Source organism: Columba livia, chromosome 1 (assembly GCF_036013475.1).
Source record: "Columba livia isolate bColLiv1 breed racing homer chromosome 1, bColLiv1.pat.W.v2, whole genome shotgun sequence".
NCBI lineage: Eukaryota > Metazoa > Chordata > Aves > Columbiformes > Columbidae > Columba > Columba livia.
Window position 1 is genome coordinate 56,235,018 of NC_088602.1, and position 27,217 is coordinate 56,262,234.

At 41.8% G+C, this 27,217-nt stretch overlaps 1 protein-coding gene across 4 annotated transcripts in view; it reads left to right on the forward strand.

Moving 5' to 3' along the window:
- Window positions 1-7,752: 7,752 nt before the first annotated feature.
- Window positions 7,753-27,217, forward strand: part of FARP1 (FERM, ARH/RhoGEF and pleckstrin domain protein 1) — a 225,339-nt gene continuing 205,874 nt past the window's right edge. Inside the window, exon 1 of one of the 4 annotated variants that reach the window (XM_065057309.1) lies at window positions 7,753-8,235. The gene's annotated coding sequence lies outside the window, so the exon portion shown is untranslated. The remainder of the gene's footprint in view (window positions 8,236-27,217) is intronic. The other 3 variants (XM_065057313.1, XM_065057321.1, XM_065057329.1) reach the window with 3 other exon arrangements.

A 27,217-nucleotide genomic window follows, 5' to 3' on the forward strand; every position in this document is an offset into this window, starting at 1 on the left:
CACTGTGTTTCCATGGGGCTTTGTGAGATACAGATAATTCTTCATACAGGATAGACTAGAACAGGAATCACTTTGTGGAGAGTTATGTGAATTCGGAATAAAAGACAAAGGAGAAATACATAATCAAATAAAAACATAATAAAATGTTCTATCCTTTTTTCTCTGCACTGTTTCGAAGGAGCTAATGGATTTTTCAGGTATTCGAACGCGGCAAATCTGAGATGCTGAATTTCAGTAACTTACATAAAAGGATCAAAGTGCAGTAGAAAGTTAAGGCATGCAGTGAGATTCTCTGGATTTCCGCAGTAGAAGATTAAACCATTTTAATATTCGAGCAGTTTTATGAGAGAACTGCAGCTCCTTTGTTACCGACCTGCCTCTTTAGGAGCAGAGGTTACGGCAGGAAAGAGGGATTAAGATTAAGGTTCAGCACAGTACAGATGCGCAATGCCCAGCGTGGTCAGTGACTGTGGAGGGAACAAACTAAACAGGTGGTGGTGAAGCAACTGGAAATATCAAAGAAAAGAATGCATTTCAGAATTTAAAAGCATGAGGTGATACGCATCTTTATGATAAAGAACCAGTTAAATTTAGTACAGACTATTATTAAAACTCTTGGTGCTTTAAAATATTTCCGGGGAACTATTGTGGTTAAGCCTGTCCTATTTCAGCAGAGTGAATTCAATCCAGTTATATATGAAGCCCATGTTCATTTTGAAATCTAATATTTAAAAAAGTAAGATTATTTTTCTTTTTGTTTTTCTTTTTTGTTCTACTGCAAATAGCAAATGATCACTACAGAAAATAAATATATTTTTAAAAGACAAATGTATCCCAAAGATTACTGATAAACCAGAAGTGATTGCTCTCTGTTTCATCATCAGAGCAAACAGTGACTCATATTTAAAATATTTATAAAGTAGAAAACTGTACCATAAAATGAAAGACTACGGATCACCATAATGCTGAAGGGAATGCAGACATATGGGACACGCAGAGCACTAACTGAGGAAACATTAAAAAATACTAATAACAATTTTCTTGTAAGTACAGCGGAAAAAGTATCTAATTGGAAGCAGTAGTAATTATTATGAATTATAGTAATATTAATAATTATTATTAATAAGAATATTAGGTGGAAAAAAATGGGCATGGGAAAAACTCATACCACCTTTGCCAGTACCCTGCATCTCAGAAAATTAAGAGACTGTAAAGAAAAACTGTTCCCTGTCCATCTCTCAGCATCAGAACCTGGGAAACAGGAGAGCATCCAGCACCCACACATCAAACTCGCAGGCAAAGCCCAAGTTCCTCCAGATGTAGAAGAGGTGAAATGGCACCTTCAACTGGGACAGACCAGCCCAGGCTGGGGAAGGACACGACCGACAGTTCCGCGCATCATCGTCGGCGAGTTGATGGGAGCTGATGAGAGAAAAAATGCAGACTTAATCTACCTGACCTTTAAGGAAAATTTTCCTTCCTGATTTGAAAGTAGACTACAGCAAAAAGTAGACTATGTCATTGTGGACAATTTTTTCTCATCAGTTAAATGGAAATGATGCTTCATATTTTTTTTAGCCTAAATTCTACTTTTTAGAGCAGTCGTTTTGTTTTCATTCATTAAAATTTTATTTCTGAGAAAAATAACTGCAGTGGATAAAAGATAACAAGCAGGAAAATAAACGCTTTTCAAGTCTCTAATCATCTGATTACTTGATTTTATTAAATGTAAATTATGCAAATCTTCCTAAGCTTCCTACAGTGAAATATTATTTCTGTAAATTATTTAACACCTTTCACTTTCTGAACATAAAGTTTCACAGATATCTTTTGAAGAAGGAATTTCATTAATGATATTAAACCCAGATAGAAAATAGACAGTCTTGTTTCTCTTCATTCTGCCATGTTTCTCATTTGGGAAGCAAATAAATTATAATACCACGCTTAGAAGACCCGGCTTCTGCTCTGACATTTAGGAATGGGCTAATTTCAGCGGCTGCATTCTGAAACAGCAAAATCATCTGCTGAATTGATGTTTGCTTTGACAGGTTTTACAGTTGCTCCCTCTAGCCAGATTTAGATGTTCTAAAAATTAAAACAGAAGAATATGACAATGGAGACGACAGTAATTAAGGCACCTGTTGTAACCAGCCGCTGTAAAAATAAAATGTCTATCATCCAGCGTGAAGTTAGAAAGGACCCCTGGGAGATGCTGAACGTGACAGAGCACCAGATAAGATTCCCCCACCACCCCTTTAAAGTGGGGATTATCCCAGCAGGATTTATTCAGCCACACTGATGTGTTCCAGATGTGTTCCCCTGCAGGAGGCCACAGCAAAAATTTTGGCGGGGGAGTGGGGGGGAGAGGAGAGCAAGAGGGTTATTGTTTTCATGGGGATCTTTAAGTCTGATAATGCTAAACGCCATGTTTAATGTTGTATATTCTTCTCATTTTCATACTTGCAAGGGAACTCTTTCAAGCTGTGTTTACTCACGGTATAAAATCTGAGGGGCTGCAGAAATGGCATTTTTGCTCGTTTAGAACCATATTTGCTTACATCAGTCCAGGTACTTAAATGGTTCTTTGTCACCGTGTTAAATGGTCTCAAAATAATGTAATTAATTTAATTGCACTGTGCTCCTGGAAAGTATATATATCTTTTTTTTTCATCACATAAACAGTTTGCTGTTTTTTCCAAAAGGACAAAACCGCTAACACTGGAAGAGAATGAACTGTGTTGTTGGGAGTTCTACCCCAAACTCTAAATTCTATTTCAAACAACACGTTTAGTTTTCTTCTCAAAAGTAGTATTGAAAGATTAATGTGGTTGGTTAGTTGGTTGTTTCCTAAAAGCCACATTCAACAGGGAGACCCTGAGCTTTCATTCCTGCCCAACACGCTGCTTCTTGCACCACAGACTTGATGGCACTTGATGAAGAAGGCAGCTCTTTTTTAGTGTTATTTTTATTTGCTACTCAACATATGAAATCTTTTCATAGCTGGAAATATTTTCTCTTTCCATTGTCACTTCTCTCTCCTCACCATGACAGAAGAGGTGTATTGTTTCTGATGGAAATACTGGCATAGAATACGTATTTTGTCCTTTTATTCAGTCTACTTTTTCCTTTCTTTCAGGAGAAAAGATGCAAATGGATTGTAGGAGAAACTTGAATATGAATAGCAAAGGATGTTAGTTTTATCTTTTTATAACCTCTGTATTTTCCCTTGGCTTCTATTTTCTTGAAGGTTCTGATATTTGTAATTTGATAAATGATGATTTTATAGATTATGACAATAAATTATTATTAGTGTTTTCATTTACCATGCAGTAGCTGACAATTTTGTTCATTAATTAATGCTTTGGAATCTTCAGTGTAATTTTAAATAGGAACCTTCTTTTTTTCTTTCCTCCTTGGGTTTGCAGAAGGGAAAAAGCAAGCATGAAACAAGTATCAGTCTATGTAGTTTTGAGGAGTATAAATTGCTCATGAATTTCAAGTCAACTTTTTCGCTCTGAAGCTTTGAGGATGATTCATCCATTCACTATTGTGCCGGTGATCATCTCAGCACAGATACACAGCTAATGTAACAAATGCATTAACCCTGAAGCAGGTAAACGCATTGGACAATACAAGGTAAATATGATGACACATAACAGAGGTGATGTCGGTGTTAGTACTGAGGTTACGGAGAGGAGCTTGTTCCAACAGCTTCATTTGCAAAAGCTGTCTTTATACAAATGTTTAAGGACTTGGGAAACTTTTGCATATAGCTTTAAAAGGCTCTCAATTCATATCAGACACTTTGAACAGGCAGTAAACGAAATCTGTTACTTAGCTGGTGCTAAGTGCTTAAATAGCTTCTTTTCAATGGTTGAGCATTTCTCTCGCATGGAAATCTTGAAGTTTGAGAATGGAAATGGACTCCTTTGCTAACTGGCGAAATATTTGGGGTTTTTCTTTTCTTTTTCCCTCAAAAGTTAAGCCATGGTCTACTGCTAGTATTATACACTATGATGAAAAATGTTAATTACTAGTGCTTCTGGCTATGGTTTGGTGTTGCATTCTGATGGAGAAGCAAGAAAGACATATTAGTTCAACATTAGTAACCTTACCAGAAGAGCTAGTGGTACGATAACCTGAACAACTGATGACTGTAAGAATATTTTGAGAAGAATAAAAATATATCGCAAACAAAAGGCCCTGAAATGGTGGGAAGCATGTATGCTATGAAATATGTAATAAAGGTAATGGTGAAATGATCCTGAAAGAACTGGCTGAATAATTCTGCAATGCTCTTTCACTGAAGTTAGCAAAAATTGATGAGTTAACGCAAATTAATATAAAGACGTAGGAGAAAGTGCCTAAAATTGACTAATCAAATGCTGCAGGTTTGCAAGATTCAGCCCCAAAACACATTTATACAAGAACAAACTGATAAATCTAGCACTGAAGTATTTGGTGAAAGGGTCTTTGAAACAAAATTCAGGCTCCAGGGAAAACATCTGCGGAATGTTTTATGAAAAAGAATTACTGGACAAAAGACCCAGCTGAAATACACAGATTTTGATTTGAGCAGCATCTTAGCTTCTCGTCTTAATAAAACACAGAAAAAAATTGAACTCAACACCTACTTTAAAGTAGCTTAGAGAAGTGGTATTGATGTTAAGGCCAAAAGGGCTGCAGAAGAATTGAGTCTGACCTTAGTATAAACCAGACCAAAGAACTTAGCATACTTTGGTTTTGAGAACAATAATTTAGTCTGATGAAGCACAGGGATAAGCGAGCAGGTTACCACATGGCAGGTGAAAATGTGAATTTGCAGGTACCCTCCACAACTGCCTACATACACATGTACAGTCTGGAACCTCACAACAAATACAAGAACATATCAATGAAACAATAACCGCAAATCATCTCAGCAGACGAGAGTTGTAAGAAATGAAGGCTTTCCAGAGGTCCATATTTGCATTCCATTGTATATATTGCTTTTTCTTTCCTAACAGGGAAAAAGGCTGAAGGCGCAGAGAGGCAGTCTCTCAGGACAACAGAACCCTTTTAACATATTTCTCTCCTTCCCTTCCTTTCCCTTGGGTTCTCCCTTATCAGGTAAGGCCAAAATGAATGATCTTGTCAGCTTGGTCTTGCTTAATCTCGAATCCAGTTCCAGCCCTTCTCTTCTTTGTCAGTGGATGCAGACAAAGCTTATCTGTTTTCTTTCAGAAACATGAACTAACTAGAACTATATTTCTTATTTCAGCGAGTTTTCAAAAACAATTGCTATTTCTCTCAAATTCCCATGTTTATTTGATGTGCCAACAAATTCCACATCTCATTCAACAGGGAAGAAATGTAACCCTGCGTACTACAGGAATCTAGCAGCAGCAATGAGTGTTTTTCTCAGCAATCACATCAGAAGAGTGAAAGTTGCTGCTGTGTGTAATTTACAAGAGAGAAAACCATTTTAGAGAAAAATTGCTGTTTAAGAATTGTAGAGAGCATCAATGGGAATGGACGGGTGAAAGATGACTTTATAACCAAATAGATAAACATCTAGGGACAGTAAAGAAGTCTTTTTATTACAGATGTCAGTCCCTAGTTGTCCTTGATACCTTCAGAAGGTTCAAGAATCAAATGATTAAATAAATAAACACATGCAAGCTTGTCCCTGGTTCCTGGAGAAATAACCAACATATTATAATCTTTGATGCTTCAGTAAGTATACCATTCAAGACAGTATTTCACTGTTGCTTTTTGGAGCTCAGTACTAAATATCAGTAGCTGCAGGGCAACCTGTTAACTTCTGTTCCTCAGTACTTAGAAATGTTTCAAGGTCATTCAAACTTGGAAGGCATTGAAGATGACCTCACTCCTTTGATGTAGATTACAACAACTCTTTTGTTAGGTGTGAATGAGGCATTAGTGATCTGGAAGTGTACATAAAAAGCACCAGGAAATTCTAAATGCTACAATTGACCCTTGCAGTGCTGCTCTTACCCTAACTGCACCTTAACTAGCAGTTAAAGCTGCTGCCAATGTAAGTATTTGGAACAGGGTAATAATATTTATTATGTGTTTTTAACCACAGTCCATATGGTCAGGCAGTTGAACTAGGTGGTCCTTGTAGGTCCCTTCCAAACTAAATGATTCGATTCTATTCTATTCTATTCTATTCTATTCTATTCTATTCTATTCTATTCTATTCTATTCTATTCTATTCTATTCATCAGAATGAGAATGTAATCTTTCCTCTTTATCTTCTACAGACAGACTACGCATTTTGTGTAGAAAAAGTCTAGGCAAAAATAACAATAATTAGTATCTTATCAAGTATTAATACCTAAAGGCAATTTCCAGCCTTTCAGTCAGTAACGTATGTACTTCAGTTAAGGTTCCAGGGCTGACCAAAGAAATGAAGTTCTCTTCATCTCACAGGGTTGGCTGGCATATGCATTGAGGTAGTGAGGTGTTTGTGCTTAGAGGCGTTGCTGTTGACAGCAGAGGACTTTGTCTTTTGGGGATTAAGCAAGGGCAAGGCTTAGACGAAAAAAATACTTATAGCATTCACATCTAATTTCTCTTTCCTACAGTGATTAAAAAATAGATATAGTAGTTGGTCTCCTCAAATGGTCTTTAAATGCTAGGTACTCTGGTGGGTTACTTTATAAACACACACCAACTTTACTGCTCCCTCCTGGGTCACTGAAAGAACCTCAAAGACCTGAAGTGTCTGTCTCCTCTGCATCACACATTTGTGTGCACCACTCAGTCTTCTCCTGAAAAAAAAACATTGGGTAAAACACTGGAAAAAGCTCAAAGAGATGCACACCCTAACACTTAAGTTACGCAAATGGTTAGCAGTGCTTTAAGAGCTGCTGTAGGCAGACAACTATGCTGGTCCTAGGTGTGACCAGCCTTTTTGCTATAGCTCCAAATCTTCTTTGAGGGAACGTGCAAGGTCTCTGGAAAAGGCACATCCTGTGCCTGGTGGCCTGTGTCTGGTGGTTTCCTTTGTACTTAGACACTGGAGTAGAGATTGTTTTTAGAGATGACCCTGGAAGCCCGGGTTGCTACTACTTGTTAAATTTTACAGTACTGTGATCTGTGGTTGTCTAATGAGGAAGAAAATACGGGCTACTAACTATTAATAGTAACCATGAATGTGAATACACTGCCCATACACCCAGTCCTCTGGTTTCTCTGGTGTCTCAGGCAAGCATTCAGAGTGTGACATCTCTTGATAAAACAAGCATTTCTCTGCTTTCTGCTGACCCCTGAGGCCTCCTCCTGAAGCAGAAAACCTGGGGTGCCAATGAGTTTGCAGAAACCCCTTGAGGCAATTCCTGGTTTCTCCTAAGCTGGGCACCCAGTTTATCAGTCTCTCAGCTGCCGGTGAGGAAACCAATTCCTCGTCCAAGGTCAGCAGGGAACGGGGTGCCCCTGAGGGCACCTAGATTAGATGGTCCCCAAAATCCACAGAAAGGGGCACAGTGCCTCTGCTCCTGCAGCCCCGGGGCAGCAGCTCCGGGCAGGGAGGGAGGCCCCACCGCCCCCTCAGAGCCGCCCTCCGCCCCCCAGCCCGGTTTAACCCTTTCCTCACGCCGCAGCCACCTGGGCGCTGCCCGCTCCTTCTGGTGGTCGGGAAGAGGAGGAGGAGAAGCGGGATACCTGAAGCCCCGCGGCACCGCACCGGCGCAGGGCGGTGGTCGCTGCTCCTCCTCCCCTACCCCGAGGGGCTGCCCGGGTACCTGCGGCCGGGCGGCAGCGCCGAGGCGGGCGGACACGCCGCTCCCCTCCACCGCCGAGGCGAGCTGCCGCCTGTGAACGCTGGAGGGGGCTCTCGGCCGCCTCCTCCCGCCGGCGGCTCCCCCTCCGGGAGGGGGCAGGGTTAGGGGAGGTGCAGCCGCGGCAGCGCGGTGAGCTGCGTTCAGTTCCCGCTCCCCCGGTCTGCAGGCGGCAGCGGGACCCCCCCCACACCTCTGTCGCCGCCTGCGCCTCCTCTCAGCGCCCGGCCCGGTGGGCTCCCTCCGTTGCAAAGCCGGACATGGCGACCCTGCTCCTGCGAGCCCCCCGCTGTCCTCCTCCCTCCGCCACCACTCCTGCCGCCGCCTTCTCCTCCTCCTCCCCGTGGAGCTTTTAATGGCTCGGACCTCCGTCGGCCAAGAGCGACTGCCCCTGCACCAGCCGCAGCGAGGAGAGCCCGCGGGAGCCCGGGCAGCCCCATCCCCGCACACGGTAAGGGCAGCACGGCGAACAATGGGGCCGGGCGGGAGCGACAGCGGGTGGTGCCCGCCCCGCCGGGCACCGCGGCGAGGGCTGCGGGGCAGGCGGCGGGACCCGCCCGCGGGGCGGCGAGGGTGTGAGGGAGCCGGGCGACCGGGAGCAACGCCCGCGCCTCCCCCGGCACTGCCGCCCCCTCCCCGGACGGTGACAGCCGGAGGGCCGCGCTGCCCGGCGGATACCCCGCGGGCGCCGCTCAGCCCCGCTAAATCCCATTAGTGCGGGTAATCCGCGGGGAGGCACCGCGCCGAGCAGCGCCCAGACCGCCTGCCGCCCCCCGCTTCCCTCCGGCCACCGCGGGCGGGCGCAGTCCGAGCGGCAGCGAGGGCGGGCGCTCAACTTGGTGCCTTTTGTTTCACCCCCCGGGCTGTGACCCGGCCCCGGCGACGGGGCGTCCCCGCGGTGCTTGCCCGGCGGCGGCGGGACGGCCCCGGACGTCCCTGCGGCTGGGCGGGAGCCCTGAGGGAACGTTCGGTGACGGGCGGACTTAGAGGGACTGCTGTCCCCGATGGCCCGGGGAAGGGTTTAGCCTAGGCCGGCAGCCGGCGGAGAGGTGTCGCTCCGGGGGGCCGTGCGAGCCCAGGGCAGCTCGGGGGGCCGCCCGGACGGCGGTGGGTGTGGGCGCGGGGTCCCCCCTCGGTCTCGGCCGGTGCCGCCCCTCCGGGGGCCCGTAGCGGCCGTTAACGGCCGCGCTGCCCGGTGCTCCCGCCGCCTTCCCAGGCAGGGGTGGCTCTGCTCCGGCCTGGCGCTCTCGACGCCTCCGCCGTCGCCTCTGCCCCAGCTGGAAAGTTCGCCACTTTCAAACCCGAGTGTTTCCCGCTCCCCGGTATGATGGGCCTCAAACCGGCCTGAACCGCTGGGGAACGTTTTGAGTAAACAGAAATTAATTTTAAAAGTGGGAACTTGTGCGGAGTAGGCCTTACCTCTTGTGATTTGGTGGCTTTTTTCTTGTTTTGTTTTAAAGCACACACAAACTCTTTGAAGTTGTTTTTTAAAGTTGCCGGATTTGCTTGATTGCTGGCATGAAATAAATGAAATGCGTAGCGTATCTTTTTCGGTCACAGCCTTCTTACCAGGGTTTCCTTCAAAGAGATTTGTCCCTGGAGAGCGGAAAGATGATTGCTCTAAAGGAACAGTTATCGCTCAGCTGTTTTATTTTCTGTATTGCTCAGATACTTCGACTCTTACTCCTTGTGTTGCTTCCAGAATATATTTTTGTAGCAAGCAGCTGATGTTGGAACCAAGCCAATAAAAATAAAATCCTGAAGTAGTCCAGTTCAGAAGAGCCCCAAACATTGTTCTGAATTCAGATATCCCCTTCCCCTGCTTACAGATGTTTCTGCAAGAACTGTGGTATCTACCTGATTAGTGGATCTGAGCCTTTTAGAAATGTTCCCGCGTACCAAGAAAGTACAAAATCCTCTTAGCTGAGCCTCACGTGTCCGACCTGCCAGGGTCTCGAAACTCTGAGCTGGCTGATGGAACGGGATGGGAATTATGTGTGTGTTGCATCCTGGGGCTTGTAGTTACCCTGAGATGCACCTGGCTGGTGAGCTCAGAGTGTGTGAGGACTGGGCTGTTGATGCTGCCAGGTGAGACCTTGTTGTTCCCTGTTCCCCTGACCTTCCCCAGTGTCAGAAGTGTTGGGTGCTGCCTTGTGGCTCGGGGATCCCGCTTAATGTTTTTTGCTTTCTAATTTGGTGCTTCATACTCTCGGATTGCTCTCGTTGCTCTAGGATTAGGTCGAATCTCTTTCCTTTGTAAATAGCAAAGTTGCAGGGTTGTGTGTAATACACTGAATTAACAGCAACTATTTTTGAAAGCTTAGACGTTGCTATATGAGCCCAAACTCACTGTAAGTTCTTTTATCCCCACAGACTTCAGTGCAAATGCATTTGTGGAAGGGATCATTGGTAGTGAGGCTGATTGTCAGCATCACGGGAAGGGGTTAGAAAGCTGCTTCTTTTTTTGCTGTATCTTGTGTATAGCACACCAGTTAAGTGGTGTGTTATTTGTTTTTTTCCTTCTGCACTCTGTTTTCCTGAACAAACAAAATAAACTAGGCAAGTAGGCAGAATGTTGAACACACAGTAACACAGGACTTCAAAATGTCAAAAGTTCGTAGGAGATTGAACGTGTAATACCAAAGCCTGACTTTTATTTAATGTCTTGGCTTCAAATTGGAAATCCTTTCCTCCTTAACCCCACCCAGCTGAGACAGTTCATTAGTCATTGTGTAATCAATATCTTAAAACATGCTACTTGTAAACAAACTTTTTGAAAGAAAATTGTGGGTGATAAATGACCAAATGGAAAAGACTGTTCTAAATGATGGTTTGAAAAAGAAGGACTTGCATTAGGAGATGTATTTCTGTATTAAAATTCAGATAGAGAATTCTGAATTTATAGAGATATTCGGTACATTTTCCCTTCTGATTTTAGATTAATTTGTCTTAGGAAGAAATCCAAACTTCCACTTAAGAAATTAATATATGATGAAAATTAGCATCTCTTTTTAAAAAATATGAGAATTCTTGACACTGATGAATATGAGGCTGCTGGTGCTGGCAGCTTTTCAGATGGTGTGTGCTTTGTGATGGAGATAAGCAAAATAAATGCTTCTCTGGTTTGAAATATCTTTGCATTAAATCACTGGCTTGCTCTTGGGCATGGATTTCTAAAAGGGACTGCCTGGTGCAGTGACTCCCAAACTGGGATCTGCCAGGGCACGAAGCTGGGGAAGGTGGTCCGTGGGACCATGTTCTTTTCACAGCGTTTGCCATGGAAAGTTGGCTGATGGGCAGAGAAACTTCAGGGCTGACAGTGGGCTAAGGAATCATGTGCACATCGCTGGCTGCGTCCCCTCAGGTTTTGCAAGGTGGAAAACTGTTCAGAGAATGACGTTGGATCTTTACTGGTTGTTAATGGTCATCTGTCTCTCTTGAGACTGGAATTTGAAGTGTAGGTCAGTGCTCTGACCTCATCTTCCCGTCTGCTTCGCTTGGGGAAACACAGATCCGCGTCTTGCTGACTGCAGCAGAGATTTGGATCCAGAACTTCACTTAAGTAGAACTGACTCATTTTTTTAAACTTATGCTTGTAATTAGGAAGTATTTTTTGCAGCTGTAGGATTGGGTTGCAAAACCTGATTTTATACTAAAATGAAGTTCTAGTGGTTGTTTTCTTCATTTAAACCTCTGTATACGTTTTGGTTGCATTCTATTGCAGAATCAATGTATTTGCAATATACTTTTTATATACCATGCTGAGATGTTAGTGATAGGGAGTATACTTGCTGGGTTTGTTTTCTAGTTTGCTTTTTTTTTGGTAATTATTTTTTCATGGTGGTTGTCTGTGCCAGTGTCCTTATTTTCTATTGCCTTTTTTTAGGAAAGCATGATAAAAATTCTGTTTATTGAATTTGGGTCCACCAACTTTCCGTGTTTTTTCTGCTGCTTCTTTTAGAAATCATCATGTTTATCTTAAAAGGGCCTTTCCAGACTTAATCCAGACTTAATTTCATGGCCTTGAAAGGTTACAGTTTGGGTTGAAAGTTGTTTTTTTGTGTGTGTTGGTTTGGTTGTTTTTTTTTTTTTTGTTTTTTTTTTTTTGTTTTGGGGGGGGTTTGTTTTGGGTTTTTTGTTTGTTTGTTTTATTTTTTGTTTTTGTTTGTGTGAGGTTTTTGTTGTTGTTTCTTTTGGTGTTTTGTTTTTGGTTGTTGTTTTAAAGTATTATACTTCTCTGACTGGTAAGGTACTGAGTGGATGGTGAAGTTTATAGCTTACGGATGGGCTGCTGAATTAGGGAGAGTGAAGGGCTGACTTGCTTTTCTGGTCGTAAAGGCACAGAAGTCAGAGGTATAAAAGGTCATCAGGCTCAGCCAGCTTTGAATTTGTGCAAAATGTCAGTAAATTTGGCCTGCAGAAATGTAGGCGAATCAGACAATTAGGTCAGTCTGTATTGAGTGTAGGCACTATCTGTAAAATCAGTTGCAGTGTGATGGGCTTTTTAGCCTTGACTGTAACGATGGGGACTTGATTAAATATTATGAGAAGTGAAAATATGGTACATCTTTTGGGGGATTTGAGACACTGGGTATGAAACTACTTTTTTCTTTTTTTTTTGGTCTAGAAATATGAATGGGGGAAATTATTTTTAATGTTTGGTTGTCGGAAAAGACTTAAAGGAAAAAAGAATGGTAGGTCTGTTCTCAAATAAAATGGAGCTTTGTTGGTAAAGTTCATGGAGGTGCTAAAGTTCTGTTTTCTGTTGATCTCTGAGGGAACTGTGATTTTTTTTGTAATGTATCCTTGAATGCTCTGCAGTAAAGTCTGTACAGTAAAATCCATTTTTGTGTCACTCTATAAAATGGAGGAAAAAATTTTCTCAAGCCATGTAATCAGGACACTGAGGTTTACAGTAGAAGATTTCTGTACAATACACCTTTGTTACTAGTCATGAGGAATACTTGCAAGGGGTTGGATGGTATTTTAGTATAAGGCAAAGATGATGTTTCCAGGCTGTGTTTTCTTTCCCAGGTTATAAATTTGGTGTAGTAAAGCCCACTGAAAGGTGGGAGACTGTGTCTCTGAGGCAGTGTTGCTGGTTCCCTTCCTTACTGGTGGTGCCCATGCAGTGCTCGGCTGCTTGCCATTAAAATAAGAGGTTTTTTTTGCTACCTTGGCATCAGTGCTGGAAGTTGCTGGCCTGTGGCACAAAATTTCTCAAATGAGTAGTGATGTTAACTATTATTTCAATCCCGGTTTCCTTCCAAATATGTTGACTTGGGTGGCCAAAGTAATGGCGTGGACCTTGCAAGGTGACTGCATTTTCCATAATGAAAGTAGGTTTAGAGGCTATTACACTCCAATTTGAAGTGTGATTCTACCGTCTTGTAAGGCTCTTTAAGTTGCCCTTTGGAGCTCTTTCACTCACTGGGTATCTTAACAACAGAAAGGGATATGCTGTGCAACCAAAGGGGAACTTCCCCTTCTCCCCTGAGTTATAGATCTTCCCAAAGCATCTATTTCTATAATACAAAAGGTATTCTGCAACTGGAAAAGTATCATAGGGGCAACTTTGCAGAACAGCTATGACTTCTTGAATAGAGACATTATTAGCAACCATCCCTGCTTGAAACAACACAGAGTGCAGGTGATGTGCTCCGTATACATAGAGGAAATGGGATCACTGCCTCTGAGACAAGCCCGTTGGGTACCTGGGTTGTCTTGTACAAAACATTGCTAGGGAAGAGCACAGATTTTTGTAGGTCAAAAGATGAGTTGCTGTTAAACTGAAAACCTGTTATAGCAGTAATTGGCAAGAGAAGATCCTGTTGGCTGTTTCCTTCTCTGGTCTGGAGCTGCTGCTTCTGCTGGGCTCCATTGGCCTTTTTGCAGCTTTCACTCCTGGTTATTGCAGGACCAGTTGTTTGGTTGCTGCCCACTATTAATATAGACAACTACATCTCCTTAATCACGGACCCTTATCTTCAGCCACCTGCACCAGAGGTACAAGTCAAGAAGACATTTGTCAAGTTATTCAAATACCAAATCTGGCACAAAGGGTCTAGCTGCTCAGTAACCTGTGTGCATTTAATTGGCTCTTCTTCATTGTGCATTTTTCTGTTGGTTGCATTCTCTCAAATAATTTTTTCTGTGCTTGGATGAAGTACTTGAGCTACAGACATTCTGTGTTCATTTCTTCCATCTCTGAACGTTATTTTTGGACACGTCCCAGCCTCTGTCTCCCTCTGAACAATACTAAAGGTGTTCTGCAGAGACCTTTGCTAGCCCAGCGATGGAGCACCAGCAGGCTGCTCATTAGTCTTTTATGTCTCTCCTTATCAGTTTTACTGTGAAACTCCCTATCGCTTCGGTTGCACATGTTAGAATAATTAGACTTCCTGTTCGGCAGGTTTGTATGGCATAGATTTTGGCCTGAAAGTTCAGGGGAGGGCAAGGTTGCTATTAAATTATATGAAATGGCAGGTATGGCTTTGGTAGTTGCCTTTTTTAATTACGAGGTGGGTTTAAAACAGCCTTGCACAAAGAGAGGCAGGAATGCTGAGCAGACTTTCATGCTGCTTATATAGGAGGTGTTTTCCATTGCATTAGTAAATAAGTGAAAATAAATCTTAAAAACAAGCCTCTTTTTAAGTGGAAAAAAGGGGATGTGGTAATATTGCTATTGGGTTGGAACAGGGCTTCCCATCATTCCCAGACTCTGGGAGCACAGCAGGTATCAGATGAGCTTGGAGTGTGTCCCTGGTCACCCCGGTCTTCCTGCAATTATGGGACGGGAGAATGGGGTGTCTTTTGGGGCTTGAGGACTTCTTTTTTCCTGTTCCTTCATTTGTCTCTCTCTTGTTTCTTGAGTTATCCTGGAGTTTGCTGCTGCTTCTGGTTTACCATCAAAGTGAAATTAAATTGATTTGTCTTTGTTTCGTTAATTATCTCCAGTCTTACCATTGCAATAACAGCGATCACAACTTAAAAGGCTCTAGCCAGTCCTTGCTGTGGTGTATAACAGTAGTGTCTTTTTCAGATTAAGGAGAAGTATGGTTTGTTTAGTTTGTCCCTCCTGAGATGATTTTTTCAAACATGAAGGCTAGAAAGCGAGGTAGATCTCTTGTAAAAGTAAGAATCTGCAAAAGTTGTTGTATTTTTTTTCCTCAGGAGTTTCCTGTTTTTCAGGGAGTGGTTAGTATTCAGGCTCTTAACACTAAGAAATATATTAAAGGGACAATGAGGGAGAATTCAGTTGCTGTACCTTTTGGACAATTAACAGTTTGTATAACTTTATGTACAAAGTAGTCTCAGTGCACTGTAGAAGTTACACATTTTTCTGTGAATCTATAAGATTAACCTCCTTGGAGGTAAGTTTTGGTCTTTTTATTTGAAGACCTCAGCTTCTATCTTGTGGAAATTCCTCCTGAAAAATCTCTGTTTAGCATTGTGTTTATAAGATCTGAAACCATTAATGCTTACCTTTAACATATTAAATATTCAATAGTTTTGCTGCATTTTAAACAGAAGCATCAGAATGTGCATGTAGGGAGATCAACTGTATGGTTATGCCATTGTAATAACCTGTGTTGTTCATTAGCCATTTTGTACAGTTTAGCTGAATTAACTGGTGTAATGTGGAGAATAGAATTGTTTAATGTTTTGGTGCAGAGCACCATTTTTCCTGGCATCCTTTGAAACGTTAAGCATAGTTTTCAGTACTATGAAAAATAAAATAGTAAAAACAGTGAAAAGGAATATAAAACAAGCAAAAACTAGAAAATACCTAGAATGTACAGTCAATAAATGCTGAACCTGAAGCTAGCAGAAAATATCCTCAAAAGTGCCTCAATAGTAAATAAATAAATAAAACAAAGACAAAGCAGATGGTGTGATAGTATTGCAGTGGAGAGAAGGGCAAGTGACTCTGCCATTTGAATATAAAGAAGGTTTTAAAAGGCATTCTAATTAAGCGCTGCTCACAGCTCTGCCTTTACTAATAATATTTGAATTTTGAGATAAGTCGCAAATGGCTCAATTCCAAGTATATAGGATCTGTTTGCCTAAAACCAGTGAGTTGGAAATGAACTTCTAAGAGAAGAACTTCTAAATGGATCTGTAGGAGAGAAATTGCGGTTGGTAATTTTGTGGGGCAGGTTTTTCCATCTCAGTTTTGTTTTTTTTTTTCATGTTATTTACAATTAAGTCTTGAACGGTAACACTGCCTCTTTGTTTCTGACTATTCTCTGGCTTCGCGTTTGTAAACTGTTAGGCACCTTCAACCATATTAGACAAACAATGAAGCTTAATTAAAAAATAAGTGCTAGATGGAGGAGAGACACAGATCGCTGCAGCTGTTGCTGGAGGTCATCTGCAGCTGCCCGGTCAGCATGTGTGTTGGCTGGGCAGCCACGTAGGTACTGCTCAAAGCAACAGTGGTTTCATGCCGGCTAATTAGCAGTGAGTAATTAGGACAGTGTGGAGAGAGGGGTTGGGAAGGCTGGCAGGATAGGAGGTGGGTGGTGGAGCGAGCCATGCAGCAGCTGGCTGAGGGAAGAGTATCAGTTGTGTGGAAACCATTTTTGAGTAGTTCTCTTGGTCATCAGGCGTGAGCACGTTTACGTGGTGGCTTTTAGTTAGGGAGGAAGCAGACGTAGCACTCATGAAGCCTGTCCAGAAAGTACAATCTTTATAAGAAAACTTGGCCACATTGACACCAAGCACACTTTCCCGCAGTTATCTGGAAATGCTTCCCATGGCTGTGAAGGAGTGTGTTTTTGTCCAAGGAAGTACCAAAGCGATGGTGTGAGAGCAGGATATCTGCGTGAATTTTACCTCCAGTTGTGTCCAGCTTTTAAAGTGCAAATCAAGGACTATTTCAGATTCTGAACTAAGAAATTATCAATTGGGCAGTACCTTGAACATGAGCATTTCTCCCTTAATTGCATGTACAGTGACTGCACATTAAGGTACCAGAGAAATGAAATCATTGGAGCACTTTATAGTTGTAATAACGCTTCAAGGATCATTTGAAGCAATGGGCGAGCAAATGACACTTGATGGTAGTTCCTTGCTTGAGAAAACCTGACACAGGGAAAGCCATTCCTGTCCTCCTGAATGAAGAGAAATACATGATGGAGGAGAGCTCAGGACTAGTAGCGCCATGCTACAAGCATATGACTGAAAAATTAGCTCACCATTGTGATGGAATAGCATGTATGTATGTGTTTGTACGTATGATGAGAAGATGGAGTTCAGAAGTGTTTTCTTTTTCTGGAACCAAATTGTAGACTTTTAGTTTTCCTGTGATTCAAAACATAACCAAACAAACAAGTCTGTATATTCAAGAAAATTCAGACATGTATGTGAAAGCATTAAAACTGAATGCAGTGTTGTTCTTAATCAAGTATTTGCTTTGACTCCCTTAGATCCGTTGGTAAAATTTATTTAGGCAGTAGGTAAAACTACCAAATTTTCCTTCAGGTTTCCTTTCCTTAAAAGTGAGAGTAATGTTTGAAAATGTGTATTTTGTGTTATTTAAAGTACTTCAAGTGGAAAATAAGCGGTCTGATGAGAACAGCTAATACACAGACAAAGAGTAACCTAATTAAAGCTGAAGTAGTTAGCTGTAGAAATGGTGACCTGTTTGAGTGTGTACTGCAATAGATGGATCTAAGTAACAACTATGTTTTCTCTCCCAGTGTAATGTAAAGAAAATAACAAGGGGAGCTAAGTATACTCCTTTATCTCTGGATTTGGATTTTGTGCAAAATCAGTGTGCTATGAGGATATTATCGCTGTAGGATTAGATTATGTCTGTCCTTCCAGAAGGAAGAATTTTTATTTTAGTGTAAACATAACTCAATAGAAAAAATTCTGTCAGGGAGTCTGTGTTCTACTTTTCTGCTTGCTTTTGTCAAAACAAAATGCCCCTTCCGACCTAAACGAAGTTATTTCTACTTAAAAGCACCCTAAGACTGGAACTGAAGCTTGGGTGTATGCTGTGAAGGGAAAATGGTAGCTATGTTAAATGTGAAATGCTTCTAGAAGTTTTAAAGGCTCATATCTTTGGCAGTTCTGGGCTAACCTCGAAGGAGAATGAGTTTGAGAATGGTGATCTGAGCTTGGTTCCAGTTTGGCAAGGAAAATGTGATTTGGAGACAGGGAAGAGGAAGTTAATCAGAATAACATATCTGGCCCTTGGAGCCTAATGAAATTAATATATGACAATTAATTATAAAGGCAACCTGATAATATATAACAGGATCTGAGAGGATGTTTAAAAATCTGTAACTCCAGGATTTTTCTGCAGAGGAATTCCTGCAGGAGCGGAATAAGAATTTATGCTTTTGTTTTCCCATAGAATACTCGCATTGCAGTAAGCAACCCCACTACATTCGGGTGCATGTGTTTCCTCTTGCAATCGAGTGACAATTTGGCTCAACTTGGGAAAGGCTGAAATGCCCGAGAGCTGGATTGCACAGTATCAGCTGGGTAAAAGTTGCCTCAAGTCTTCTGGCACTGACTTCTGTGAAATAAAATATGCTGCAGCAATTTGTAGTTTTTGTGCGTGTCTGTTAACCAATGATTTAATTTATTCTAAGCATTAACTTGCTTGTTTATGACAAATCCTGGAATAGCCTATTTTTTTTTTCATTAGACTTACAGGCTAAATTTAATTGGAAGTTTGTCAGGAGGACAAGCTAGTCTGGTTACTTTTGAATGTGTTTAAAGAAAGTTTCATAACTCCTTCTTTGGTATTCCTCCAGTAAGGCCTGATCTTTTTTTTATCTATGAAGTTTGAAGCTTGAGGGGACAATAAAGACTGAAATCAATTGGAAGTAATTGCAACTAGATCATCAGCATAGTTTTGTTTAATTTACAGTGTTTATTTAGTGCTCTCCTGTTGAGGAAGTTTAATCAGATTCCTCATGCTGTGGGATACTGCAGGGAGGAATACCAAGGATCTGTCTCCTTGTCTTGAGGATTCTACCTTATGTATATGTAGTTTGAGTTAAGGAAAAGTTTTTAATACATGGTGCAGCAGCTGGAGTGGTTCCTCTGTAACTGGGCACAGTGACAAGGGGTGGGTGTTTTCTGTGGGGCCAGGCTTGTCCCCCATTGATGCTCTGAATGCTTTGAGAGGGAGGGAATCTGCTTTTACATTAAATCACACAGCAGCACAGGTGAAATGAGCCCTTTGAATGTTAATACAGTGAATACAGCTGTGTTAATACCACTTTTCTGGTATTTTGGAATAGCCAGAGTAACCTCTAGAAGCTGTTGTACTTCTTGTTGAAGCGTGCTGTTGCACTGCTCAGCTCTGAGGGCTGTGTTGGTGGAGCCTGGTGCAATAATTAGGCTGTGCAGAGCTGCAATGCTTAACCCCCAAATCTGAGAGTGTGCAGGCTGTGGGGCAGCTTCAGGCTGCTTTCTTCAGGGAATCAGATTTGATGGGGACAGCTGAAAAGCAAAAGTCTTGACCTTTGAACGCATGGAATGTCGCAGGGGATTATCCTTACCCAACACGCAATTAGTTCATGTTAGAGGGAAGAACAGTAACCCGTTTCTTTGTGCCTGTTTCTTTTATCTACCCTTTATTTCCTACTTCTTTCCCCTCCTCAAAATTCCCATACTCATATAAGCTCAGCATTTTAGCAGTGTTTATGTTTCTTTTTTCTTTTTTTTTTTTTTTTTCCCAATTCACTAATAAGACTGAATTTCTTTCTGGGCAAAAGATAAACATGACATAAATCAAGGTTCTGTGAGTCTATTTCTGCACATCATGGGTGCTGCTGTTGGCAGTCCTGGGAAGAACCATTCCTCTCGTCTTAGTTTTAACGACAGTTTGTGAGAAAAAATAAACCAAACAATACTGTTGCCATTGCAAGGCTGAGATTAGGGAAATGTATTTAATCCCTAGAAATTAATGAATATCTGGCTTTTCTTTTTGAAACAAAGGGCAAAGAGTCTGCAGTCTGAATGATTCCTTTAATGAAGGTGGGATATTACTTTTATCAGGTTTTCGGGTAGTAAGAATTATTTAGTGTTCCCCAAACCTGGCCATATTAATTATTTGTGCAATATTTACTTGTTTTTCCTTCTTGAATTCTATGCAAGATTTTATTTCCCAACCCTTTTTAAAAATGCAGTTTCTATCTGTGACAGCATTCCATAGTAACTGATAAGGTAAATGTGATGGAAGGACGCATTTTTGCTGTTTTGTAAAGTTTCAGGAAGCTTATAGCCAGAACTGTTGCTGGTATAAAGTCCTGGATCTTGTTAGCTGTTCATTTACATCTTTAGCTGAAGTGTAAGTATGTAAGTTTTGAGTAATATTCTTTTTCCATTAGTCTTACAGCTTTCTTAACGTTAAGGAAGCAATGCAAGTCTTTGGAGACTCATCTGGAGTTTTGATAGCCTGGTAAAACTAAGGGATTTTTTTGTTTGGTTGGTTTTGTTGGTGTGTTTTTTTTTGTTTGTTTGTTTTTATTTATTTATTTTTGGCATGAAGCCCTTAAATGCTGCAGTGGATCTTGTGTACGATTTAGAAAGACTGCAAATGGCAAGCCCAGCATTGGACAGCTATCTTGATGGATTTGTTAGAAGCTTTTTTTTTCCCTTCTCCCCTGTGGCAAAATAGTCAGCTAAAGATTTTCTTTGTGATCATCACAAGGTTTGAATTTAGGATGATTTTTAAATTCTGTGCTTTGTCATAGAAGTTTTATATACACTTTGTTCTGTACCATATGGTTGAGAAAGAAAACCTTTAAGAAACATGCACTGATTGTGAGACAGTTATCAACTATTAATTGACTATTAAAAGAATCTGACTATTAATGCCCCTGATCTATTTGTTTATTTATTTTATTCATTCGTTTTCCACTAAGAGAAATACATCTCTTTTTTTTCTTTCACATAGCTTTGCAAGTCAGTATCTCTGTCATTTAACAGACTAGGCACCTTGAACAGTAAAGACCCATCTTACTCTGTAATGTACAGGACCTTATATTCTGACTGGTAATTACCTTGATGTTAACTTCTTCAGTTTTTGTTCAGTGGTTTGTTGGATGAGGTTCCTGTTGTTTCCATTGCTTGCAGAGCTGTATTTTCACTGATTGACTGAAGAAGTTGTTTTAGGTAACTACAGGCTTGAGCCAGGATTTGTATGAATCTTGGCAATGGTCCTTAATTGTCTTTTTTGTATCCGTAATCTGATTCAAGGGTGCTCCCTATAAGGACTGATGTTTTTGTTCAGGCTTCCTTCAGATGTCTTAACTACCACTGCTTCCATTAAAAGAAAAAAAAAAAAAAAAGAAAAACAACAAATGAAAATCTACTTCACAGTTTAAGATGTTACTGTTAGGGATCTTTCCTGCTGGTAAACTAGCCTGTCTAAAACTGATCTAATTCTTCCCTAAATGTTCAAATTTCTCACTCAACTTGCAGACCGTATTGCTGATTTGTTGCTACACGGTATTATCCTGCAAACAGTTTGTTCCCTGGCTGCTCTGCTCTGGCGGTCTCCTTGGTTCCCCAGGAAGCTTTTGTTCTGCTCAGGGTCAACCAGTCCCCATAGAGAGCATTGCCTGCAGGATGGAGCCCTTCAGGAGAACTCGCTGCGTGGGGGTTTGTCTTCATTGCCATTCCAGAAGGATCATGTTAAAGATCCTAGTTACTGGACCAATTAGATACTGGACCAGTAGATCTGTCGGTGTCTCTCTTTGCTTCTGAATTTTAGTATGTCTTCTCTAGCTGCTATCTTTTGTATCATGTAAAATATTCTATATGTTTGTTTTATTGAAATATAATTACTCATTATTTTTATTCTGACCTAGAGGAGTTTGTGATTAATAACCTCAAGGTTCCCTTTTGTTACCATGTACTTAGTCATTTTATCTGTGTTAGTACGGCATGATGACCTTTTTTGGTTAGTATGTCTGTTTTTTGAGCTGAAGGATGATAGCAGAAATGTGTCTTGGAATTTCTTGCTTATGCTAGAGACAAAAAAGGGGAGTAAAATACCAGAAATGTTAGTGGAGGGTGGATTCTGTTCTGTAAGTTGCTAGAAGTGTGTTAAACTATGAAAACTTGAAAGCGTCACCATTGTTTTTAAAAACTGTCCGTAATAAGGAGTTCATTTATATACTTCTTATCATCCTAAGATTCTTCAAGGAAGCCTGACTTAGCTACAGGAATTCAATAAGGTTCTACTATGCCGTACATCCATTAACAGAGATTCTCTACTGCCTACTCCTTACTGATGGAGACAGCCACTAATTTGTTTTTATTAGATGAATGCAGCTTTGAAGACTCCTTGCTGAATGAATCCATTAAGAGAGCTGTCTAAAGGATATCCCATTTTTGCAGAACATACAAAAAGTCAGAGTCACTTTGCAAGCTGAGGGCTGTGGTAACATACTATTTATTTCCCTTAAAGTAATACTGCATGTGGCCATTCTGCTCGTTCTTCATGCTTACAATTTTCTAATTGGGGCTAAAATACTTTAAAAGGATTGACTAATCATACCCATACTTTTAAAAATTACATTATCTTCCAATAAAATAAAATATCATTTTTTCCTTAGCAAGGTTTGACAACTTCATAGGCAGTTATTTATCCTTTTCCCAATCTAAAGCACTTCAGGCAGTTTAGAACCGACCCCTAGCCTCCCAAAGTGTATACATAGTATTCCCTGACTACTAACTAGTCCTAGTAATTTCAAGACTTGTACTTTCTTGCAAGAAAGGTGAAAATATCAGGTTCGTGACTCTGTCTGCTTTGTTTGGTAACAACCTCAGTGATTTTTGTAGCAGTTTTATTTAAACTTGGTGAACAAAGAAGCGTAATTCACATAGAGGCTGAACTTTCTGAGGCAGTGATACAGAAAAAACTCTGTAGACTGGGTAAATGGGGATGTAACCCAGGATCCACCAGAGCAAACCTAGGAGATAATGTGGATGGTGAAACTGCAGGGTTTGGCCTTGCACAGAGCTGATAACCACAGGGTAGGAACAGTTTATCCTCTGTCCATGGGATGCTCATGCTGACCTTTCTGCATTGCACTGGCTGAGAATAGTGTGGGCTTCCCAAGCGTGCCAGAGGTGATCTGTGGAAATCTTACTGGGAGAAGGGAAGAACTAGGGCTTGCTAAATGCTGGCATGTAGTGTTGTATGAGGCCTTTTTCTTTCATTCACCTCCCCCCCGTAGTCCTGTACTGCAAAGATTGTGTTGGTAGATTTTCAGGATTGTGGTACAGTTACTGAGCAAAATGAGTTCTATTTCTGTAATCTGTAACAGCAAGTAGAGTTTAGCAAAATTATTGCCAGGCTAGAAAATAAATAGACTGGTTTATATTTAAGAGTTTATTTTAGCATAGTTAGAACTTCAGAACCATTCTGGTGTGAACCTTTTATTCTACATACGGGTTGCTGTGTGCAGCTGGGGTGCTTGCATGTGTTCCAGGGATTTCTCATACCTCCCGCAAAGTGTTACCCCAGCTGGTCAGTTAAAACTCGCAGTTGGTACCATAGTCATTATCTCCTCTTTAGTACCATTTTATGAAAAGTTGGCATAACTTGCATCTGTATAGCCTTCTCTTGATTTTTGCAGAAACATCACTTCTTTTCAGGCAGACGTATTCCACGTGGCATTTCTTGGAGAGGCAGAAGGGAAAAGGGGCTTCCATATCTCTCTTTAGGTAAATGGTCTCTCTTCCAACACCTACTTTTTCTGTGCTTGATTCCTTGATAATCAGCTCACTTAGAGCATCCTTTGTGGCAGTGAGCCACTGAGATTGGTGTTCTTTAGCTGCATGCAACTTGAAATTCAGCCTCTACTTATAAGGAAACAGAAACTGAGCCGCATTTTTACTTCTGTAACCTTTCAAAATTTCAAGACGTAGAAACATCGGAACTGTTATGATTTCTTTCCAAAGCAGGGGAGAAACACCCCTCTTTCTAAAGAATTCCAGCATGCTTATGGGCTATTTTTGCGTAGATGGATTGAGAATCTCCTGTAGCATAAAACAGAATCATCAAATGGTTGAGGTTGGAAGGGACCTCTGGAGATCATTTAGTCCAGCCCACCTGCTAAAGCAGGTTCACCCAGAGCAGATCACACAGGAATGTGTCCAGGTGGGTTTTGAATGTCTCCAGAGAAGGAGACTCCACAGCCTCTCTGGGCAGCCTGTTCAGTGCTCTGGCACCCTCACAGTAAAGAAGTTTCTCCTCGTGTTTAGATGGAACCTCCTGTGTTTCAGTCTGTGCCCGTTGCCCCTTATCCTGTCATTGGGCACCACTGAAAGGAGTCTGGTCCCATCCTCTTGACACCCACCCTTGAGATATTTATAGCATAAATAAGGTCTCTTCTCAGCTTTCTCTTCTCCAGGCTGAACAGACCCAGCTCTCTCAGTGTCTCCTCATAAGAAAGATGCTCCAGTCCCCTCAGCATCTTTGTAGCCCACCGCTGGATTCCCTCCAGTAATTCCTTGTCCTTAAACTGGGGAGCCCAGAACCAGACACAGTACTCCGGAAGGCTGTTCATTTACAGTCATATTCTGGGGCCTGGTTGAGGCAGAGTTTGGGTTTTGTGGCTGCTGCACATCATGTTCCTGCGTGTGCTTCTCTGGAGCCCTGTGAGAGTCTGGGGACTCTGCTGGGGTGGCCTGGTGGCTGCTGTGCCCTCCCTGCCACAGCCACACGGGTTTGGCGAGAGCTGAAACAGGGAGCTGGGAAAGCACCGAGACACTGGCAAAGAAAATGCTGAACTTCTTCATTGCATTTTCTTTAAATAGTAATGAGAGGTCAGACCTCGAATGCTGGCAGCAGTCTGCTAGTACTTCATCAGGATTTTGAGTAAAGTTGTTTCAGTTTGGAAGGAACAACTTGGAAACGTTAGTTTAAAATCTGTAGTGTGAGGTGCCTGCAACATCTAATATAGAGCTTGTGAAGCAGCAAAGCTCTGTATGATAACCAGGTTGGAACGAGGGTGGATAAAAAGAATGTGAACATCTATTTTAAAAAAAAGCCTTCCTGTTCAGTATAAGAGTGGCAAATAAAATGTGAACCATGATAACTACTTTTGGGAAGGCCTTACCCATACCTGCTATTTTCACTTAAATAAAACACTTGGTATCAGTGGCTCCTTAAATGAAGTAGGTCAAATGATGCACCTTTTGTATTGTCATTTATCATATACATTGTGTACAGTTGTTTAAAATACATAATGGGGAGCTACCCTTTAAATTTTTTAGATCTCTGTTTTAGTGTCTTTACGCTGGATGAAGCTCTGCTTTTTTACATTTTTCCAAGCATAAGTACTTTTCATTTTTTGAGAAGCAGAAAAGCTTTTGAATTATGTGTTTGCTTTCAATTTAGCTACCAGATGCAGAGAGGATATTTTCTTTTTGAATAAGCTCAGGACTGAGAACTCATCTGGGAGCTCAGAAAGTAGGAAAGTGTTTTCTTCTTCCTTTGTCCCTTTTCATCTTTGAACAAAATCAGATGGGAGAAAATTAGGATTATGTGCATTAAAGCTTGAAGCACACAAAGAATTCCAGGTATCTAACTGAAGGCATCATTCAAATTAGGTATCTCACAGGCTTAGTGTTTTTCAGATAACTAATAGAATTTCTTCATGTTTCAGTAAATCTGACTATTAGTGAATTGAAAAATTAATTATGGTCACCAGATCTTAATCTCTGCATTGTATAATGAATCACTCTCCTTTAAATAGCAGTCTTGTTTGTGGTAAAGTTGTGGCGTTTTTTCATTTTCTGATGCATTTTTAGGGTGACTTTTAAGACATCTTAGTGGTTTAAGTTTAGCTCCTTCTGAATGCAGTGCATTGAAAGCTATAGTAAAATTGGCACGTCAGTATAAAGAAGCAAATCCGCTGCTGATTTCTAAGACAAAAGGTATAAAAGCAATAAAAATAAACAAGACTTTATAACACTTAGAAAAAATGTGTCAATATTGTATAACCTGCTGGTTATGGAAAAAGAGGTATCAATGTAGATGTGAAGACTATAACTGCAAATGAAGCTTTGAGATTTATCAACTGATAGAAATGAAAATGACAAAAGCAATTTTAACATAAGGTTTTGTGCTCACTAATGTGTTTACTTTCCAATGATTACTTAAGCCATCTGTTTCATCTTTCATTTGGACCATAAAATTTATCTCAGAATACTTCAAAAATAGTCTTATGCTGTCTTTGTTTCATGTAATAGTAGAGCATGTATTCAGTCATGGAGGAGAGTCAAAAGGAACCCTGCCAAGCTGCAGACTACAACATAACTTTATCTAAAAGGCTGAAGGACAGATATAAAGAAAAGCTTTCTTGTTATGACTTGCACTTTGCTGCAGAAAAATGACCAGTTATTTCCAAACAAGGCCCATGTATTTGGTTTACATGGCAAGGTTTTGGTAGTTGTGGGGGGCTGCAGGGGTGGCTTCTGTGAGAAGCTACTAGAAGCTTCCCCCAGGTCCCATGGAGCCAATGCCAACTGGCTCCAAGGTGGACCTGCTGCTGGCCAAGGCCAAGCCCATCAGTAATGGCGGTAGCACCTCTGAAATAACACAGTTAAGAAGAGGGGAAAAACTGCTGGTCAACAGCAGCTGGAGAGAGGAGTGAGAACAGGTGAGAGAAACAGCCCTGCAGCCTCTCAGGTCAGTGAAGGATGGGCAGGAGGTGCTGCAGGCACCAGAGCAGAGATTCCCCTGCAGCCCGTGGTGCAGCCCATGGTGAGGCCACCTGTCCCTTGGCAGCCCATGGAGCTCCATGGTGGAGCAGAGATCCACCTGCAGCCTGTGGAGAACCCCACACCAGAGCACGTGGATGCCCAGAGGAGGCCGTGACCCTGTGGGAAGCCCACGCTGGAGCAGGATCCTGGCAGGACCTGTGGCTCCATGGAGAGAGGAGCCCAGGCTGGAGCAGGTTTGCTGGCAGCACTTGTGACCCTACAGGGGACTCAGGCTGGAGCAGTCTGTTCCTGAAGGACTGCACCCCATGGAAGGGACCCACACTGGAGCGGTTCATGAAGAACTGCAGCCTGTGGGAAGGACTCACATTGGAGAAGTTCATGGAGAACTGTCTCCTGTGGGAGGGACCCCAGGCTGGAGGAGGGGAGGAGTGGGAGAAGTCCTCCCCCTGAGGAGGAAGGAAGGGCAGAAACAAGGTGTGATGAACTGACCACACCTCCCATTCCCTATCCCCCTGTGCTGCTGGTGGGGAGGAGGTAGAGAAAATCAGGAGCAATGTTAAGCCCAGGAAGAAGGGGAGGGCTGTGGGGAAGGAGTTTTAAGATTTAGTTTTTATTTCTCATTCTCCTGCTCTGATTTGATTGGTATAATGATAAAAGAAACTGATTTCCCCAAGTTGAGTCTGTTTTGCCTGTGACAGTAGCTGGTGAATGATCTCCCTGGT